Below are 16,645 nucleotides of genomic sequence, written 5' to 3'. Positions count from 1 at the left end.
GACAATGCCTGCAAGGCAGTTATAATGAAGCATATTTTCCAGCTATTGATTTAGCATATGCTGTCATCCCTTGCCACAGTCCTGCATCTTCTTAGCGAGACCGTCTATGGTGGGCAAGAGGTCCTAGCTGTGGCAGGGATCATTCTGATGAGCTATTTCCACAGTTCCTTTTTTTCCTTTTTATTTTTACTTTTGTTTTATGTTTTAAATTTTTCTTCTTCTTATTTTTTTTTTTACAATTTAAAGCTTGCTATCCATTTACAGTTATTACAAAGTATTGGCTATACTCCTCATGTTGTACAACACATTGGTGAGCCTGTATTACAGCCCGTAGTTTGTATCTCCCACTTCCCACTCGGTATAGCCGAGCCCCCCATCAACAGGTAACCACTGTTGTTCTCTGTATTTGGGAGTCTGCTTCTTGTGTTGTTACATGCACAAGTTTGTTGTATTTTTCAATTTACCACCCAATTTTCTGAGATTCTTGAGGGGAGGGCAGTGAGCTGACTGCCATGCCCCTTCCCCATTTTTTTTTCCTCAGTGACTTTCCTATACTCTCTCTCCTTGTAGTGACTGGAAGCATTTGGGCAGCAAAAAGGGGTTCCTCCATTAAAAAGTTGAGGAATCCTCTGCTTCAGAGTGCATGTAAAGATGAGGAGTGAGGAATTTTAGAAGTGGAAGGGGACCATTTGCTCCACCCTTTGTATTTGTACAGAAGACACATATTTATTGTGCTTAAGAACCAGCCAGACCTGAGTTTCCAGCTCTGTGACTCTGCCACTTACGAGGTGTGAGAGTGCAGGCAAATTATTACCTCTCTGTGTCCTCAGTTTCTTATCTGCAAAATGGGAATAATAATGGTACCTGCTCCATAAGGCTTTGAGAAAATGAAATGACCCCAGTCCAAAAAAAACTTCCAATAAATGGTAGCTCCCATTATTATTATTATTATTTTATTTTTTATATGTGTTTTTTTTAATTTATTTTTAATTGGAGGATAATTGCTTTACAATATTGTGTTGGTTTCTGCCATACATCAACATGAGTCAGCCATACTCCACCTAAGATCATACTGCTAGTTTGTAGCACTTCTGGCATAGACCTTGGGACCAGGTCTCCTTGTGTGTGCATGCTCAGTCACTCAGTCGTGTCCAGCTCTTTCTACCCCATGGATCTAGCTCACCAGGCTCCTCTGTCCATGGGATTTCCCAGGCAAGAACACTGGAGTGGGTTGCTATTTCCTTCTCCAGGGGATCTTTCTGACCCAGGAATCGAACCCATGTCTCTTGCATCTCCTGCATTGGCAGGCAGATTCTTTATCCTTCAGCCATCTGAGAATCCCCAGGTCTCCTTACTTAAACCAATTCTTTTTCCTCTCTGTTTCAATTCTAGATAGATTTTTAATTTTGATATCAATTTTTAATGTCAATCTATAAAATGTTTATAGCTGACCAATAAAAACAGGCTAAAAGCATTATATTACTAATTTTGACTATTAAATAACTCGTTGTTGCTTTAGAATAGGCTGTGTTTGCTAGTTTTCTATTGATTACATCAGCATTCAATCAACCCCAGCAATTGTCTGTTTCTGCATATTATCAACGATTAACTAAAAAAAGAATCACTTTTTCCATTCTATTCTATATCTTCATGCAATATAGCTTCATCCACCATATAATTCACTAAGAGTTTGTCACTCCAAAATTGTGTTTTTCCCTTTGAGGACAAGAGCAAGTCAGATAATGACCTGTTCTGATGAAAGCAATTGGAGTCTATGAGTACTGATGTTATAATTTGCAGTAGGAAAGCCTTGCTAATATTTACAAAATAAATTTTAACTTCACAACTTCATAATTTATCCCTGCACATTGTTTTCTTTTCTTTTCTTTTTGAAATTACCAGTCTTAACCCTAAAATTAATTCCAAGGAAAGCATAATATTTTAATGAGAGTAATTGTTTTCACTGTGAAATTTACTGATTAATTGAGTAAAATCATGAACAAGGAATCACTGTTTTTTTCTGTAAGATACAATGTTAACATACTGCTTTAATGTCTTCCAAAAACATTTAAGACTAATGGATCCTGAAGCCAAAATATCTCTTTTGTGAAGAAACAGGAATCAGAATAAAATTTTAAGGTTAACTGTGTTTATATGCATGAGTGATTATTGCATAAGGATATTAATAATAAATTATAGAGATTTATAAATAAATTATCTATGGTAAACTAAACCAGGACTTATAATTTCCTCTTTTACTTTGTATACATTGAGCTACTATTTAACTATAAGCTGTTTAGCAATTAACTGCAGATGTTTTCAAAATTTTATGGATCTCCTCTGGAGATAAGCAAAACCAGATATCTGTTGTAAGAGATATTAATTCTATAGCCTTTAGTTTATACCAACAATTATTTAGGGATTTCTTGGTGGTTTGTTAAAATTTACTGTAGAAATATCTGTTTATGACAAGCAGACATATCATAATTCTATTCAAAACTCAAATTGAGTTATGTTAAAGCCCGTATTTTGAAAGATCAAGAGAAACTGCAGGTAAATCATCTCGGACCTTCAAACAGTTTTCAAAAACCATCCGACCTGAAAAAGACCATTTACTTCACATAACTGAAACTGAGCTGCTCTTGTTAACCTGGGCCTTTTCCCCACACTTGTCCTGGTATCAACATCCCTGAGAGAATGCAAAAGCCCTCCTGACTTCTAGTATATCCCGTTAAATTGGAATTTTATGAAAATATCTTAAGAAAGAGAAATAAAATGTGAAATATAATAATTATTGAAGTCTAACAATCTGACACTTGTTAGGTCTACTCTGACTTACATTTGTCATACTGTGCAGAGGGATCAATATTTATCATTGCACTTGGATTCTTTTATGAGATAGAGGGCTGCCAATTTTGTAGTAAATTGAGTGTGACAAAGATTTGGACAAAGGCCAGCATCAAAACAGGCACAGAAAATGTGTTTTTACCACAGTGAAAGGAGACTAGACAAACTTGCATCGTTTCTGTCAGCTTTATGATAATTAATTTCAACCATATTATCTGAATTAAAAAGTGACATTTATTCCCTGGACTGATTTCCTGGAACCTCTCCAATTTCCCTACCCTATTTTGGAAAAAGCTTGGCTAAAATATGAACGAATCGTTAAGGTTTGATGTGTTACAGGAGGTACATATTTGTATAAAAGATGACACCTTTAAGACTTGATTTTAAAATGACATTAGTAGAAAAGAAAATGTATATGAGAAAGGACCATCACCCTCCCTGGCACAGCTGGAGTGCCTTGAGATGGAAAGTAAAAAGGGCGGACTATTAACAGACCTACTGGGCCAGCGGTATGGATCTCTACTCCTCACGGAAACCTGTGTTGGCTCATTTGCTGGTAGCAGTGATTGACTGTGGGGTCGTATTATTGCCTGCTGTTCCCCCTCCCTCACTTCGGGGGATAGCAATACAGGAACCCTCAGTCAGGGCTCCATCGATTATCCTCAAAATTTGCTCCTGTTATTGACCATAATGTGGGGGGAGGTGGGAGGGCATGCCTCTGAATTATTCAGAATGAAAATATACACAGAAGAAGTCGATAAGGCACATCTGATATTAAAGACAAATTAAAACAGGCAGTGAAGGGGGGTTGGAGGCAGCTACTACGTACAGAGAAGAAGGAATTCTGGAGATAAAGGAAAAGTGTTTTTTGCTTTCTGAAAAAAAGATGTCATGGCTGTCAAGGCTTTTCAAAATTAATAGCTTTATTAATGGAGGCATTAGGGCTTCCTGGCCAGATAGTTCCTTATAACTGTTAGAACTGTACTTTGAGACGCCCGCTCTGTAATTTCTTCCTAACATTGCCGCTGTCTTTTTCACTTAACTTACACATGCAGTGCTAGAGGGATAAAATTATGGGGAAAAGATCAGGTCAAAACCTGGATTCTAACAAATAACCAGGGCCTGCACTAAGTCCTGGTAGAATTTGATAGGAGTTAGAAATTAAACAAATGGAATAAATGTACCCTTCTTACCATCACGGTTGTGAGGAACATAACTGTTTTGTAAGAGTCAGCTCCCCTGAGGCTGCTAGCAGCAGGTAGGGGTTAGGGAGTGTAGGAAATCTGGCACAGAAACTTCATCCCATTTACTCGGGATTTCTGGTGGGGGAGAAGAATCTATTCAGATTTATTTTAGTGGCATTGAAGTGGACAACTTGCAGCTTTCTGGAAATTTGATTCCCTGGGCGGGTTCTGTAGAACTGTAAGTTCTCTGTGCCTCCTTTTCCTTCACGAATAGGTGAGTTTTGTCCAAGCTATCAAAAATAATTGCTTAGTGTCTCCACCTCACTTTGTGAGGCTTTTAGTCTTGGTTTTCATCTGTTCTCTGCAGGAGGCAAATTACCCAGTAGTCCGGGAAACTGGAAATCAAGGCCCTCTGCCCTTTCCAAGGCTCAGGGACCAGCTTAAAGAACTGGAGGATTTATTAGGGAGGCGGTAACCATCTCCCTTGACTCTTGGTTGAAATGTCACTCAATTCGGGGTGTTCACCCAGACAGCTCAGTGGAGAGAAAGCATTCTCCAGGGATGTTCCTCCTCCAGCCCTCCTTCTGAGGGGAGGCTCCTAGCTGGGGAAACCTGTCTGTGACATTAGCAGGGGTAATATGGAAGCACTTCAGCACTTCAGCACTTCGATGACCAAAGATGAAACTTTTTCCAACTTTTTTCAACTCCTCGTGGATTTTTAACTCTTAAATAATGTCACTGCTTTAAAAAGTTATGTGTTTTAAAACATATAATTAATATATGTGCTAATATAAGGTGCTTCAGTCGTTTCCAACTCTTTGCGACTCCTTGACTGTAGCCCACCAGGCGCCTCTGTCCATGGGCTTCTCCAGGCAAGAATACTGGAGTATTCTCCTCCTCCAGGGGATCTTCCTGACCCAGGGATCAAATCCAGGTCTCCTATGTTGACAGGCAGGTTCTTTACCACTGGCGCCACCTGGGAAGCCCTAATTAATGCATATAGCTATGCAACGCATCATGGTCAGTTCAGAAAGGTGGATGGGCAATGTGATTTGACTTCTATTTCACAGCAGTTGAGATTCTGCTGATGGGAAGTTGTTCAATGTTAGATGTGTGATGATTTTGGTAATTAAAAAAAATTTTTTTTATTTTAATTTGTCTTTCAGCTTCAAAAAAATTTTAGTACTGAACCCAGTACACTTGTGACTTTTGCAATTAATGCTCACAGGTGTTAGGCTGGGATTCCAAAGATTTTGGTAATTTTTTATGGCCACACCAAAATTATAGAGGTGGGCTGTGCCATTGCTTCTAGAACTTTCCTTGGCATGGCCTGTCAATCGGAGTTATTACTACTGAGAATGATCAGAAGTGAGAAGAGAAGCATATTGACTGGTCCCCACTGGGCTTCCAGGTCCAGGCTTTCTTCCTTATCTGTACGCTAATCACTTTCTCAGCTCTCAGATGCTATCCTCTAGCCTCTCTGTCACCCTCTAGGGGACTGTTTCATTCTTTTCCTCTTTCTTCATTATCCTTTCTCTTCTGAACTCCGACTCTCCTGCACTTTGGCCACCATCTTCCTTCTCACTTGTGATGTTGCTTTTCCCTGTCATGAGTAATCTGAAGGAATCAGACAGCATTTACACATCTACCTGAAGCCAGTCTCTGTACCTTTCCACCTGCTCTTCCTGGTTCTGGCCAGGGGTCCCACAGGTAAACTAGTTTGTAACTCTTTTACCTGTTCAAGGACTTTACTCCAGCAATGTTTTCTTTCCTGCATCATCCGATTTTATCTTTCTATCAGATAATTCCCATTGATCTACAGACATGATGCTGTTTCTGTTAGCTGAAAAGAAAGAAACAAAGAACTTTTTTGATTCCATTTCCTCCTCAAGCTACTATTTGTTTTCCTTAGCTTTTCAGGAAAACTCTGTAAGGAAATTACCTACACTACTACTAATTACTTTCTTCCCATGTATGTTTTCTGACTTTTTATTCTGACATAATTTTAAATTTACAGGGAAATTGCAAAATATTATAGTACATTCCCATACATACATCTTTCACTTAGCTTCCTTTAATGTTAACACTATGCATAACCACATTATATTATCAAAGTTAGGAACTCAAGTTTACTCTTGAACCCATTGCAATTATACTTTCTTGCCTCCAAATAAACCATGACCTTCACATCATTGAACCCAAAAGTCAGTTATCAGAACTTATGTTATCCATTTTCTCTCCTTCTTAGGGTTGGTAATCCCTTCACCCCACACACTTTTTTCCCCTGGATTCCAGGTCATGTCCACCACATTTTCCTTCTTTGGTTTTATTGTCAACCTTTTCCTCTTCTTGGTGCTCTTCCCTGGTTTCTCTTTATCTTTTTGACCTCTTAACATCAGAATGTCCCAGAGTTTAGTCCTTAAAGGACCTCTTCTCTCTCTCTACTGTCCTGACCTCCCTGGGCTTCCCTGGTGGCTCAGATGGTAAACAATCTGCCTGCCATGCAGGAGGCTGAGGCTTGATCCCTGGGTCAGAAAGATCCCCTGGAGAAGGGAATGGCAACCCACTGCAGTATTCTTGCCTGGGAAATCCCATAGACAGAGGAGCCTCATGGGCTACAGTCTATGGGGTCTCAAAGAGTCCGATACAACTGAGCGACTTTCACTTTCACTGTCCTGACTTACTTGGTAACTAATCAGCTTCCATTGCTTTAAATACCATCTATACACTGGTGACCTACACACTTTCCATCTTCAGTTCAGACTTTCCCTCCAAACTCTAAACATGCATGTCCAGTTGTTTACTTTTAACCTTTCCTTGGAGGTTTAACAGGTGTATCAAACATAACATTTCCAAAACTGAATGCTGTTCTTCTATTCCTCTAAACTATTTCTCACACTGTAATCTCAGTGCTGGAAAATGGCTACTTTATCTTTCAAGTATTCAAGACAGAAATTCTGCAAAGAGATGCTCCTCTTTCTCTATCTCACATCCAACCTCCAAGACAGTTCTATTCACTATATCTTCAAATTCCATCTAGAATCCAATCACTCACTCTTCAATACCTTTTCTGCCACAATCCTGGCATGAGCCCCCATGATCTTTTCCTGGGTTATTTCCATAGCTAACTCACTGGATCCCTTCCCTCACTGGAAGGGATCTCTCCCTTCCCCTCTCATCTATGTTTCATCTATAGTGACCTTATTAAATCATAAAACAGACCACATAACTTCCCTGTTCAAATGGCTCCCCATCTTCAGTGGCTCCTTGTCTTAGCCAGAGTAAAAACCAAAGTCCTAATGAGGCTCCTCTTGACCCCATGGTCCTGTCTGCCACCTGTCTGACCCGATCATCCTGTCTGCCACTACTCTTCACATGGCTCCTTTTGTTCCAGCTACACTGGCCTTCTTGCTACGCTGTGAATATTCTGGCCTACTCCTGCCTCAGGGCCTTTACACTTGCTGTTTCCTATTCCTGGAATATTCTTTTTTTCCTGATATCCTCATGACTGGTTCCCTTACCTTCACTGAAATGCCATTTGTCAGTGAGACCTAGCTTGGATCACTATATTTAAAACTACCTCTGCTCTTTTCTAAGAGTTCTTGTCTTCCTTTCTGGTTTTTTTTTTTTTTTTTTTTTTGAATTTCACTTATCTATCTATCTATCTATAGATATACATCTTACTTTATTATTCTCTGTGACTTCCTGTGTGTATGTGTGTGTGCTCAGTCATTTCAGTCATGTCCAACTCTGTGTAATCCTATGGACTGTAGCCCACCAGACTCCTCTGTCTATGGGATTCTCTAGGCAAGAATACTTGAGTGGGTTGCCATGCTCTCCTCCAGGGGATCTTCCCCACCCAGGGATCAAACTCGTAGTATCTCTTAAGTCTCTTACACTGGCAGGCAGGTTCTTTGGTAGCAGGTTCCCACTAATACCACCTGGGAAGCCCCTGTGTCTTTCTACTAAAATGCAATTTCCACAAAAGTAGCCATTTCTTTTTTCTTTGACCATTACATCACCAGTTCTTACACATTGCCTGCGGTACAATATATCTTCAAAAAATATTTGTTGAATCAATGCATGATGGCCTCATACTTCCATAAGACATACCAGGTAAGTACTTTTGTTCTCATTTAATTGGGAAGGAGACAGAGAAGAAAGCATTTTGAGGTTAAATAACTTGTCCAGAGTAACAGAAGTTTAAAATGAGAGCCCAGTTCTCTCAGCTTCCAGTGCTTGGGCATTCTGTTACTTGTGGCATTTAATTCAGGAGAGGGTATCGATATGAAGATCTTGCTGAACTTGGCTTGGCTAGGGTTATCAAAACAGACCTGGGGCAAAGGAGTACACACTCAAGTCACTGGTGGTCAACCGGTTAAATGTTTTGGATCCAGACTTCTTTTTACAAGAGAAGAATTCCAACTAAGCTTTCACTGCAGGATGACAAGAAGGAACATTAATCTGCTAGAGCAGCTGTTTGCTCTTATAAAATACATCAGTCTTCATCATAATGGAAAATCCAAGAGGCAGCTTGGCTGATTGAACTGAAAGTCAGTGGAAATCAAGGAATCATCCATGTTGAATTATTAAGAAACTGTTTCTAAATTAAGCCTTTTGGATGAGCAGCAAACTGGACGGCAGCTTGCACAAATGTATGTTTTCCTCACTTCTATAGTAGGAGAAGCTACATTAGATGGACGCCAACACATCAGTCAAAGACCCCCCAAACAGGTGTGTGAAATGCCCATCCATCAAATGGAATCTTGGCCGCTCCACAGCAGACTGATTTGGAACCTGTTCAATGGGTAATGCACAGGAAAAGAAAGAGGCTGTGCAGAGCTATTAGTGGGAATTCAAAAGAGCAGGGAAAATACAATTTGGTGCTGGAATGAAAGCTGATGATCTACTCAGCAGTTTGCTTATTCTGATGTAGACTGTCAGTCTGAGAAATGGAAGAAATAATTCAGGCGTGGGATTGTGGAAAGGGCCTATTTTTTTTTTAATGAATCTTTTGCTTTAGAAAAGTTTTAGATCCACATAAACATTGCAACAAGATTCCAGATTCCCTTATATCCTACAGTGTTCTCCCCCTTATTAACATTTGACGTTAGTGCAGTGTATTTGTTACAATCAATGAAACAATACTGTTGTACATTATTATTTACTATAGTCCGTTTTTTATTCAGATTTTTTTTAGTTTTAAGCTAATGTTCTTTTGTTTCCTTGTTTCAGGATCCCATTTAGGTTACCACATTACATTTAGTTATCATGTCACCTGAGGCTCCTATTGTCTCTGACAGCTTCTCAGATTTTCCTTGTTTTGGACGACCTTGTCAGTTTTGAAAAGTACTGGTCAGATATTTTAGAGAATGTTCTTCAACTGGAATTTTTCATGATTAGATCAGGGTAATGTGTTTGGGGGAGGAAGACCATAGACGTAAAATGCCATTCTCATCATATATCTAGGGTACCTGTTACCAATATAACTTATTGCTGTTGGGGTTAATCTTCACTTGGCTCAGGAAGCCAAACATCTGGAAATGTTTATCAGATTTCTTAACTATAAGGTGACTCTTTCTCCCTCTTTCCATACTGTACTCTTTGAAAGGAAGATTTTTCTGTGCAACCTCCTCTTAAAGAATGGGAAGTGAAGGCTAGTAGGGGAAGGAGAGGGTGAGGTGAGTTGAGAGAGTAGGACTGACATATATACACCACCATGTATATAATAGATGGCTAGCGGAGCCTGCTGTATAGTGCAGGGAGCCCAGCTCAGTGCTCTGTGATGACCCAGAGGAGTGGGGTGGAGGAGTGGGAGGGAGGCTTAAGGGGGAGGGGATATATGTATACATACAGCTGATTCACATTATTGTACAGCAGAAACTAATACAACATTTAAAGCAATTATTCTTAAAAAAAAAAAAAAAAGAATGGGAAGTTGCATTCCACTTCCTTGAAGTATCTACATAAATAATTTGGAATTCTTCTTTGTGGAAGATTTTTTCTTTCTCCCTCATCCACCTGTCTATCTATCTATCTATTCATTCACTTAGTATGGACTCATAGCTATTTATTTTACACTCCATGTTATAATCCAATAATACTTTATTTATTTATTTTTGCTTAATATTTTACAGCCTTGGTTATTAGGAGCTCTTTCAGTTGGCTTTTATGACCCTTTGACATAGCTCCCCCCTAATGCCCCACGAATGGAACTATATATATGTATAAAACATTTCCTTACTTTCTGGGGCTATAGTATGCTTCAGGCTCATCATATGTATTCCTGTCTTATTCCTGGTTGCTTTTATTGGAAAATGGTATTAGAAACTGGGATCTGGATTTTACACATGTCCATTGTTACTGTTGTTGTTTTACTCACTCAGTCGTGACCGACTCTTGCAGCCCATGGACTATAGCCCACCAGGCTCCTCTGTCCAGGCAAGAATACTGGATGGGTTGCCATTTCCTACTCCAGGGGATCATTGTGACCCAGGTCTTTTGCATCTTTTGCTCGGCAGGTGGCCACCTGGAATATAGTTAATTCTAGGTGTCCTCAGTTGACAGAGCAAGGGAGTGTGTGTGTGTGTGTGTGTGTGTGTGTGTGTGTATCTGTATGGAGCTGTCTGTTCTATATTTAAGCTAAACACATATTTATACTCAAGTATCTGACAGTCTGTTGCCACATGGATCATTCTAGTCTCCTTGCTTATCTGTAAACTTCCACTCCAACAGTGACAATCTGGCTCTCATTATCCATCATTTGAGCTTCCCAGATGGCACAGTGGTAAAGAAGCTGCCTGCCAATACTGGAGATGCAAGAGACGCAGGTTCAATTCCTGGGTCAGGAAGATCCCCTGGAGCAGGAAATAGCAACCTACTCCAGTACTCTTGCCTGGAAAATTCCATGGACAGAGGAGCCTGGCGGGCTACAGTCCATGGGGCTGCAAAGAGTCAGAGGGGACTGAGCATGCATGTACGCATCCATCATTTGCCTCATTGTCCAATTTCATGTACATGCATGGTGGTTGCAGAACTGTTAACCTATACCCTTGTGAAACAACTTTATCAACTACAGTACAGGGCTTATTTATAGTGGGCTTTCTTTTCACTTAAGCTTACAGGTTCTATTTACTTGGAAAATTACTTAGTTTAGCAACTTTCTACCCTTAACCTTCAGTGAAGTTATTTAATACATTGGTAATGTATTTAGGTTCCTTTGTCACATTTGCATGTCTCCTGTCATCTTTCCACCTTCTGAATGATTTTTTAAAAGTTGTAATAAATAAGGTTTGTTCTTAATATTGTAAAGTCCTATAGCTTTTGACAAATGCATAGTCTCATGAATTCATAATTAGAGTGCCATACAGAGAAGTTTCACTGCCCTAATGGCTGAATAGCTTCACCAATTCAATTCTTATCCTTCCCACACCCAACCCTTAGTAGCTACAAATCGCTCTACCATGTCTATAGTTCTGTCTCTTCCAGAATATTATACAATTGGAAACATAAGCCTGAAAGACTACTCATTTCTCTTTGTAATAAGCACTTAACTTTCATCAATGTCTTTATATGATGTGATAGCTCATAAGTTTTTTTTACTGCTGAATTGTATTCTACTGTGTGAATGTACCACAATTTGTGTGCCTATTCACCTCCTGAAACATATCTTTGCTTTCAGTTTTGAGTGATCATGACAAAATCTAATATAAACATTTATGTGCAAGTTTCCAAGTCAGTTCAGAAAATACCTAAGAGTGTGATTGCTGGATCATCTGTTATGACAATGCTTAGCTTTGTAAGAAATTGCCAGACTATCTTCCAAAGTGGTTGCACTATCTTGCAGTCCCACCAAAAATGAATGGCAGTTCCTGTAGCATGGCATTCTTGCCAGCAATTGATGTTGTCAGAGTTTTGGATTTTAGCCATCCTAAAAGGTGTTTAGTGGTCTCTTGTTGCTGTTTTAATTTGCATTTCCCTGATGACAAATCACACTGTCTTTTCACACATTGATTAGGCAAGGACCCCTTTTTAAGCATCCCCAAACCTCTTACATGATGTGAACTGGCTTTCCTGTGTCAGGAATCTATTACTCTTCAGTCTAAACTTCCAGATGTTGAAAGGAAAAGAATTTTAAATTAAAGTTTTCTTCCTCACAATTTCAAAATGGCTTAAAATAGTTCTGACACATCTATGAAGTGGACAACCAGGAGATGGCAATGTACTTTTAAACAATGAGCTTATTCTTTGCATAACTGTTTAAAATGAAGTTGGTTTGTGTTCTAGATAACAGTATTTTAAAAATTTTAGGTAAAGAATATGACTTTTCAATGACTTTCCCCAAACATTTTAAAAAAACTCTGCTTCATCTCTGACTGGCCTTCATCCTCTGATTGAAATGCACTGGACAATTGCAAGGCCCACTTTATAGACTTCCAGTGCTTCTGGCTTTAATATTCTGTGCTAGATGCACAGAACCTTTTACAGATGCTAAGCATTCAATCCTGAAGGCTCCACTTCATCATCAGGTAATTAGTATTTTCATTAACTTGCTTATTGTCAAGGAAAATGAGCCTTGATCATCTAATTTTTCCTCAATGAGTTGAATATTGTAATATATCTATAATTAATGTGCTTTATGCCACAAACGTGTAATGGAGTGGAAATCTGAGGCTGCTCCCAGCAGTCACTGTCAGTAAATGTTTGATGAATAAACAGAGACTTTCTAATGGGAAATGGTGGCGACTTTTATAAGCAGACACAATAAAGACTTTATTAACATACTTAAGAAGCATTCTGGGAAATAGAATTGAATGCATTATTACTGTAGGCTCCTTTTGTGAAAAGTAAATTTTACTGTCCCCATAACAAATGTTTACTTGTTTGATGCAAGTTGTAGGATCAGTATTTTATGGTGTATTCTATAGTTTAATGCAATGAAGCTTAAATTAGCTACATATTCCTTATGGATTTGAGATTGTGAAAAAAAGTAGCAACAATTCTGTCTGTTAATCATTTGGAAACTCTGGTTTATATAGAAAGGAAACAGTTCACCTATTTCAGGATTTTTAAGAGCCCAAAGACAAATTTCAAGATATTTACACTAGCTAGTAATAAGAAGTAAATATGGGTGTGTTTTAGTTTCATTTATTAAGAGTACAATTTTTATTTATTTCTTTATTAAGCAGTATTTTCATTTTTATAATATGTCTTTTTCATAAAGTAGGTATTTTGTTATTGAAGTATAGTTGATTTACAATCCTGTGTTAACTTTTGCTATACATTAAAATGATTCAGACATACATACACACACACACTATATATATAGGGCTTACCTGGTGGCTCAGTGATAAAAAACCCACCCGCCAATGCAGGAGATGTGTTCAATCCTTGGGTTGGGAAGACCCCTGGAGAAGCAAATAGCAACCCACTCCAATATTCTTGCCTGGGAAATCCTCTGGACAGAGCAGCTTGGCGGGCTGTATCCATAGGGTCCATAGTCCATAGGGTCGTAAGGAGTCGGACACGACTAAACAGCAACAATATTTCTAGCACCTATCATAGTACCTGGCACATAATAAGCACTCAGAAACATATCTTAAATAAGTATAGTTACTTACACATCAAGTATTGAAATGTAGTCATTCCTCTCATAGACTGGGTATTTAAATTACAACAATATCTTATAATCTTCAGGCTACTGCTAAGTATAGTTTTTATGCATATAAAGAGGTTATAATCATATCAACTCTCCTTTAATAGGTGTGAGAAACTCTAAGAGATTGTGATGTGAACAAAGCATGCTGAGAGAGGGAAAGAATCGTCTCCCTTTTTTTCAAAGGCTTATGAATGGCTGGGATTCTTTTCTGAGCAAGGTGGTCTAGATCACTTCTTCAGCACACGCTCATTCTGAGCTCCACATACTTCCAATGGCCTCCTAGATTCCCACCTGTACACAGGTACATTCTGCAAGCAACCTGAATTCATTGCTCCCAAACCTGATCTTTCTCCTCTCTGTAACACCAAAATTATTCTCTACTCCTTCTGCCCTCTCAGCTCTCAACTCCAGTCCCTTAAAAGGATTCCCCTAGATATCTCCCCACATTGTCCTGTCCTTTCCACCCTGCAGCCAGTGGCTCACATTTCAACCACCTTTAGCAAGAGCCGTTGCTTTGCCTTTCCAAGTGATCTCTTTTGCCTTTGTCCCCACCAATCTTCCTCTGTAGCATCAGAGTTTTCTGAGTATGCCTTTCCCTTACTCAAAATCCTTTTTTGAGAGAATGAGGGATGGCTAGCTATGACTTCCAGGAAAAAGTCTGAACTCCCTAGGACTGCAAATGAGACCTTTTACAATATCATTACAGCATATTTTTCCAGCTTCATCAATTGTCTTTCTGGATGCAAACCCTGAACCCCAATCATTTTGGATTTTTCTCTTTGTCACATTATGTGGCCCTTCACTTTCAGGAATCGCGAACTACTCCTGCTTAAAATCCTCCAGTAGCATCCCCAAACTGTCTCTAGTGGATCTAGAGACACTTTATTTTTGTTAAGATTATACCCATCAGTGGGAAATAGTCTAAGTTTCTGGTCTTTTGAAATAAAAGGCTTAAATACGAAATAAAACTGCTTTGTAGTTTTTGAGTACTTAAACTTGATTGTAGTTTTTGGGATATGACATAGGAGCATAAAAGGGTGATAAGGAGTTAGCAATTTCAAGTATAAGATACTATCCAAATTAATTTCCTGTAGTCTGATGCCTTTAAAATAACAGAGCAACACTTTTTAGAGGCTAGGGATTATGTAATATATGAGATTTTGAGTCAGACAATTTAAGTTAGAAATTTCCCTTCCTAATTTTCTGTTTTGTTAATCTCAGTTTTCTTATTGGTGTATGTGGATAACAGTAACTAACGTGGGTGTGTTTTGAAAGTCAATTTGAGGAATAAATTGCCTTATAAATAAATTTAATCATGTTACATGTTTGAAGTAACTTTTTTGATATATCTCACTTGTTCTAAATTCCAGACAATAATTCATCTTATTTTTCAGAAGCTTCATCCTGGATTATGATAGATGTGCAATGGATCAAATGCATGCAATTATGAGATTTTCTGAGTTGCACTGAAAGAAGTTTATAAATGTTGCAGACAACTCAGAAAATCTTGCTGGGTTAGGAGTAAGGTATTTGCATTTTAGATATTTTTTTTTTCATATTCAGGGAATATGTGTTTACACGTATGCTCATGGGCACAGGATTTGAGAGGAAATACAGAAAATGAAGAGTTTAAAGAGCCCATTCAATATTGATAGCATCATTATTTGCAATAACCAAAACATTGAAGCAACCTAAATGTCCATTGACAGGTGAATGGATAGAGAAGATGTAGTACATATATACAATGGAATATTACTCAGCCATAAAAAGAATGAAGTAATACCATTTGCAGCAACATGGGTCGACCTAGAGAATATCATATTAGCTAAGTCAAACACAGACAAATATTATATAATATCACTAATATGTAGAATCTACAAAAAAGTACAAATGGACTTATTGACAAAACAGAGACTTACAGACACAGAAAACAAACTTGTGGTTACCAAGGTGGGGAGGGACAGAGGGATAAATTAGGAGTATGAGAATAACAGATATACATGACTATATATAAGATAGATAGAAAAGATTTTATTGTATAGCACAAGGAACTGTATTCAATATCTTATAATAAACTATAAGGGAAAAGAATCAAAAAAGAAATAAAGGGCCTACTAGCTTCGGTAGTGATTGGCATATGATAGTTCGTTCTAAAATTTTTTACTCTTTCCTTTAAATGATCCATGCATATTATTAGCAAGAATAATTATAAATGCATAAATATTAATTTGTGTTATTATTCTTACTCTCACTCACTCTGCTTCCATCAAAAGCTTTCTCAGAATGTTCATTCATACCATGAATGTTATATTGGTGAAGGCTTAAATGTACCCAGGTTAGAGGGTATGAGAATTAAGTAAGTGTCCTGGCAAGCAGTAGGACTTCAGGAACTGTCAGTCCCCACTTTTGTTCTATCCTCAGGACATTTGAAATGTGATCCTTGTTAAAGCCTTAAACCAGAGTGCATACTTAGCTGCTCAGTTGTGTCTGATTTGTGACTCCACGGACTGTAGCCGGCCAGGTTCTTCTGTCTGTGGGATTTTCCAGGCAAAAATATTGGAGTGGGTTCCCATTCCCTTCTCTAGGGAATCTTTCTGACAGAGGGATCGAATTCGAGTCTCCTGCATTGCAGTCAGATTCTTTACCATCTGAGCCACCAGGGAAGCCCTAAGTCAGAGTAATGAAATTCTAATATTAACTTCTAAGAGGGTGTATGGCTGATGCCTGGTGTGAGTGTGGGATTGAGCTACTGTGAAGTGCTGAGTGGTCATCTGACAGAGGGTTGAGTGAAAGCCACTAATATCCTTCAGTGAGGCCATAAAATGGATACAGAATATTTCAGCTCTAGGACTTTACAGCTGTGTGGCTTTCGACATGTGGGTTACCTTTTCTGAGTCACTATTTCCTTAAATGAGACAGGGGTGATGGGATTATTGTAGTAGCAATAAACCTTGTA

Source organism: Bos javanicus, chromosome 12, assembly GCF_032452875.1.
Source record: "Bos javanicus breed banteng chromosome 12, ARS-OSU_banteng_1.0, whole genome shotgun sequence".
Lineage (NCBI taxonomy): Eukaryota > Metazoa > Chordata > Mammalia > Artiodactyla > Bovidae > Bos > Bos javanicus.
Note: the sequence above shows the minus strand (reverse complement) of the source record.